The sequence below is a fragment of the Cinclus cinclus genome, chromosome 6, assembly GCF_963662255.1.
Source record: "Cinclus cinclus chromosome 6, bCinCin1.1, whole genome shotgun sequence".
Classification (NCBI taxonomy): Eukaryota; Metazoa; Chordata; class Aves; order Passeriformes; family Cinclidae; genus Cinclus; species Cinclus cinclus.
Genome location: NC_085051.1, coordinates 7808965 through 7815077, shown reverse-complemented (window position 1 = coordinate 7815077; position 6113 = coordinate 7808965). Strand labels below are relative to the sequence as shown.

General features: G+C 41.5%; 1 long non-coding RNA gene across 1 annotated transcript; it reads left to right on the top strand.

Annotated features, from left to right (window-relative positions):
• The first annotated feature begins 3144 nt into the window (after positions 1 to 3144).
• LOC134045422 (uncharacterized) lies at positions 3145 to 5464 on the top strand. The gene is made up of 3 exons (XR_009933300.1): positions 3145 to 3415; positions 4464 to 4693; positions 4947 to 5464. It is a non-coding gene; the product is annotated as an uncharacterized LOC134045422 (long non-coding RNA).
• The last annotated feature ends 649 nt before the right edge of the window (positions 5465 to 6113 follow it).

Sequence of the window (6113 nt, the reverse complement as noted above, 5' to 3'; positions counted from 1 at the left end):
TACAACGTTTAATAATGGCATGAATTTCAAGCTCGTGGTAAAAACAAAGGAACTGTAATAAGCAGGTTACTATTACCTCACAAAGATACCATCTGTACTTCCCTGAGAGAAGTCCAAGGAGTACAGAGACCACATTTCAAGTACTAAAAATGGCTGGAGAATATAATTGGCATTATTCCTTTTCATTATACCTGGTGATTTGTTCCAGGATTTACAGTCCTGACCTTGATGTGCCATAAACAGAGCCTTCATTTAAAAGGGATTAAGGCTGGTTACGTGTGATAACCCATCTTAACACAAACTCTGTCTTTTAGAAGATGCCAAGTTATGGAGCACCTCCTGCCCATTCCATTGTCAATGGTTACCACACTGCTTTGGAGAACTCCTCCTTCCACCCAGGGAAAATAGAACATGATGGATGAACATATATAAAAAAATAGAAAAGTAGAACATTTGGATGGGTATTCCCCGGGTACAAACCCCTGTCTGATGAACACCATCCACAGCAACATTATTTGGGATTGACAGATATGACAGTGCTTTCTGCATTACTGAAGTTCTTGGGGCAAAGCGTCGGTCAAGAGACCCCCTTCAAGGGTGATTCAACCACTCTGAATTCCAGAGTCTCGTGGAAGCAGAGCTTTGGCTTGTGATTCGGGCAAGGTCCAGCCCAGAACCGTGGGCTGACCCAACTTCACAGTGAGTGTGGCCTCCCTGGCTCTCAAACTGGTGCTCAGGTCGGGTCAGCTCTGAACTAAAAAGCTGGAACTGCCTGTACAGGGTTATTAAGTTCCCTAACTTATTAAGTTCCCTAATGTCTGAAGTACAAACCATAAGGACAAACAAATGCTAAGAGTTAAACCTTTCCCCTATACACCGCTCTCAACTGAAACTAGCTGCCAGCATCCCGCTCCTGATTGTTTCTCCTCTCGAGCAGGAAATTTGGGGAGAGATGGCCATTTCTCTGCAAATCCCTTCCCACACACCACACACACACACACACAGAGGGGGTTGTGAAATTGCACCTTTATTGAGGGTTTTGTTACAGGCTGGGTTAAGCCCTGTTGCAAATGGTAGGTTTAACCACCGCCCTTTTCTTCAATGCTGGAGGAGACAGTTCAGCACATGTTCCTTCCCAAAACAAAGGCATATGTAAGGTTGCCCAGGAATTCCAAAGATCTGGGTGGGGAGCCTGGTGGAGTTTGTTTTGGGCAGGGATGCATGTGGAAAAAAGACAGAGCAGGCTGAGCAGCAGAGATGGGGCTTGGGAGGAAGGTGGGCAGCCTGAAGGAGAGAAGGATTTCAGTCCCCAAGGTTTCCTGAGGAACAGGACCAAGGAAACCTTCTCCCCTTCCATGAAGGAAGAAATGTGTTTTAGCAATGGGCAACTGTGTATTCAGGCCTGTTAAAGGCTGTATGCAATTGTAATTGTCTCAAGTAACAAAAAAATGGAATAAGCACATGTGAAAGTGAAGTCGAGAGATTTGCTTGCCTATGTTCCTGGAAAGCAGGGCCAGAATATCTTGTCACTACCTCTAACCGTTACAGAATTGTGAAAGTCTGGTTACCTTTTAGGCCAAAAATGAGACAATTGAAGGAAGCCCTTACTGGTCTATTTTTATATTAATTGAAAGTCACAGTCTGAACAAGATTAATCAAAAATTTCCAGGCAATTCAGCCTCTGCTATGTAGACTACGAACAGTAAATTTGGTAAATTCTGTATACAACTGGAACAAAGTGTTTGAGACCTTCTTTAGTTAATAAATGTAAGTGAAATATTTGAACAATCTGATAACAAGCACTGAGACAGGCCCCAGACTGCTTATTTAAGTCACAGTTGTAACAAGAGCTCTGAAAGATTTACCTGTGTTAGGACTGCAGATGTGGTTACTCAGATTTTCGGTCAGATTTTCAAACTCATATAACTGTACTTTATTTCTCTATATTTCAGCTGGGGCCAGCATTCTTATCATTGCAGAAATGGGGATTTACAGCCCTTTATTCCCTCTAGCATTCACCTTGAAGGCCATGGAGCCCTCGCTCCTAGACTTGCTGATATAAAGATAATCATCTTTGAAGTGAACTTCCTAGGAACCAAGTCCTCCTCCAGCTGGAGGGAAGGGAAATGCTGTTGCTTACTTCAATGGCAGTAAATCTCAGTTCTATCATTTTTTATGACACCTCTTCTTGCAGCAAATACATTTACTGGAGCATTCACTACTAATTGTCTGTATTTTCCCCCCTTCATGTTGTTAAATGTGATTTGTAACGTATTTCTCATTTTTTAACAAGAAAAAATAGCAACTTGTGGAAAGGAAGGACTATCTATGTTGAGCAAATCTCTTAAATATTGAACTTACATAATTTGTCTTCTTTTTCTTTATCCATCCATTTAAAAGGAAGATATTTATAATGTGAGGTTTGGCAAATAGCTCATAAAAATTAAACCTTGTTTTGTTGTGATGCAGAGAGAGAGGAGGGAGAAATCCTATAAATTCAGGAATTTTTTTTTCTTTTTCACACTAAGTTACAACTCAGCCTGAGTTGAAATGACAGATACCAATCCCAAGAATCAAGATTATCAGTGGAAATGCCAACTGACTCCTTAGAACAGTGCTGTTAGTGGCACCACTCTTATTGGAGTGAATCCAAAGGGTTTTTGCTCTCAAATCAAGCATTATGTTACCACTTTTCTAGCCTCACATAATTTATTTGAAAGCAACTGTTTCCCCTGATCCACAGCCATCCACACGTGTGTGACATGAAACATTAATGTGATGTATTTTGTCTGCCCCTGGGTATCAGTCCTCAAGGTGTTGATGCTGATGTGGGATGAGGATGCTCAGCACTTCTCTAAGCCAGTATGAATGGACATGGTGAAGGTGGTGTCTAAGGGCTGTTATAAATGCACTTTGGGGTTCTGGTGTTGCAATCCAGGACTGCCTACATGTTCTTTTTGTGGCTCATTTCTTCACAGAGAACCGCTGCTGATTCTGTCATTTCTTAATGTTTCCATGCCGAATTTTCCGTACTACTTTTACTTGATAATTCTTGACCAAGGCAGGAATCTGCTTCCAGCAGAGCGGGATAAAGCACTCACCTACACAGCACTGAATGTTTGTCCTCTCTACTTTCCTCACCCACCAAATTCCACCTTGTGTGTGGCCCTCACCAGACTCTGGGAACGGAGCCCTCCTCACCTACCGTGGAGCGAGAGACGCTCCAAGCATGGTCGCTCCCATTCCCTGTGGAGATAATGGGAAGAAACAGAAACCTGTAGGCTGTGATTCACCTTACCTCTCAGACATCTGGGAGAACTGAGAGCCAACAGTGCCTCACACTGTGGTGACCATTTTGCCCTGTGGATGTCCTTCTGCTCAGCTGAACTCCACACCTGCTTTTCTTGACATGACTGTAAGTACAATGTAACTCCACCACAAGCCTTTTTTTTTTTCCTCCTTGTGATTTATACAAATTTCCAAACCTTTCTCTGCTTGTCTTGAAGACGTTTAGATAAATGGGCACATTACAGGATTTCAGATAATAGCTGAAGTCACCACAGGACAAAGCAACCTTCGCCACACACAAGAAGCTGTCCCTCTGGCTCTCACTGAAATGAATATTTTAGTATCAGCTGGAAGGAGTGTTCCACAGTCAGGATCTAGTAAGGTGGTTGCAATCTTCTGCGTGGGCTCACTCATGATAGAGAAGGATTCTTTCGCAGAGAAAAAGATGTCATGGTGCAAACAGAAATCAAGGAAGATCTTTTGCTACAGGATGTTAAGTAATGTTTGGTACTTCTGCCTTGAGTGATCTGGGCTTTATTTAAAAATTAAGATGTGAAATTAGTTTCTTCGATCTTGTCTGAGAAGCCACAGAGCCTCCTATATTGAGTTCTGTCCTTTAAACTGCTTTTTATTTGGAAAACCTTGCCTATCTCTAATTTCTGCCAGTAGATTTAAAGCAGATTACCCTGCAGTTCTGAAAGATGACTGAGCAAGATGTCACTCAGTAGGGTTGGCATAATCTAGATTCTCTTTAGCTGCTTAATTTTGCTAACTGGGCTGCCCAAAATCCCAGTGAGCACCCAAATCCAAACTTTGCAGACATGATCTGTTGCCACAAACCAAATAAGTCTCTCATTCTGACTACAGAAAAATCTAACTTTCCATCTGAATTTTGGAGTCTGGGTTTCCTTCTACTTCCTGCCCAAGAACATCGTTACAGCAACTCCTTGCAGAGTTCATGTCTAATTGAACCACTAGTGGCATGCATATGTGCTAAATAGAGGAATGTCATAAAAAATTTAAGAGTAACTTACACTTTGAAGCAATAAAGTGTTAAAGAGTTAAAAAGAGCTTTTTTTTTTTCCTTTCCCCCCTGCCCAGGTCCTTCAGACCAGGAGATTTTTTGCAAGGCACAGAGCTCATTTGGGATCTGACCACTGTTATCCCTTTTGCAGTGTACTATGCACACATCTTTTTCAATTTCCATGAATATTGACAGAGATCTCCGCAGTGAAGTGATGTGAAACTCTCTCAGTGATTTTCAAGCTATGCAACCCATAAATCACTCACCTTAACCTGGGCCCAGATTTGCATGAAACTGGGGGTCGATTGTCTCAACAACTCAATCCACCCAAAAGTCCAACCAATCCTCTCTGGGTGTGAAGCACAGAGTGAAGTTAAAAAGGTAGGTTTTGGATGGCTCCAGGGTTTGTAATGGATGCTTTGCACAGCTGTAATGATGAGTGGGTGAGGAGAGTTAAGAATGAATCAAGTGTGGGTGGTGGAAATATTTGCCAGGCATGTCACAGCCAAGGGAGGAAGCACAGGGGCCTCCCGGCCTCAGTGATGGGAAAGACATCAAGGTTCCCTGGACATGGGCCCTGCTTATTTATTTATTTATTTGTTTGTTTGTTCATTTATTTATTTATTTATTTCAGCTCGGACATGTTCCCTTTAGGAAGGCAAAAAATGTGAAATCGATACCGGGTCTTTTGAAAGCAGGGAGCTGATTGTGGCTGATCTGCAGAGCTCTCTTATAATCTGCTTCCAAACGTGTGGGTGCCTCTTGGGTTTCCTCAGCTATTTTATGGCCTATTTTCAAAGATTTTTGTAAAGCCAGGCCAACAATGTCTGCATCCCCTACCACATCAGTGAAAAGTTGGACTGTGTTTCAGAGCTGCGTAAATTCTTCCTATAAGAAACATTTACATTTTTACAAAGTGTAAATTTAGGAGACCACGGGGTGAATTCCTCCCTCATCACATTGCAGTCACCACGGGGATGGGTTGACTAATAGTTTACCACGAGTGAGCGGAAAAAAAGAGCAGCACGTGTACCTGAACATTACAAAGGTTTCTTCCAGGATTGCCCTGACTTGTTCAGATAGTTGATAAGATAATTAATTCTTACCGTTCCTGTATTTTCATGAGAACTTACCTATGAGTAAACAAAACCCCAAGCCTAGTTTGTGTTTCTTTATTGTATTATTATATGGCTCTGTAAGTGCAATAAAGCAGTCTCCTGACTTCTTGACTCTTCGTGGTTGTTGTTCCAAGACAGGTTTCTTGCACACATGAATTATATACAACAGCTTTCATGTCTAAGATCCTAGCAGTTTAAACACAGTCCAATTCTTTATTGGCAACACATTTTTGCAGTTAGGACTTGATTGGGCTGGGAAATATTAGAAATGTGTTGACTAACACATTGTTAAAAATACAAGATGTGTAATGTTGGAGTAATGCTGGATATTCGTGGTTCAGGTTGAACGGTTGTTCATGGTCTGGAGTTGCAACCACAGTTGACAAAGCAGTTCAAAAAATGTTGTCTAATAACTAAATTGCTCAAAATAGTCACTAAAATGGTGGCTCCACTGAAGTCTGTGTCAAACTCCATTGATTTTGTAGGAGTGGAACGCTCCCTTTCACACAGAACAATGTATTCATTCAATAAGTAGGTTTTCCAAAGTGTTGTTTTTGTTTTTCTTTTTTTTTTCTACTGAGTGTCTTAAAGGACAAAAAAAAAAAAACCCCGAAAAAAACAAATAACCAACCCTTAAACCAGGGCAAGATTTAAAGAATTAGTGACACCGAAACCTGTCAGGC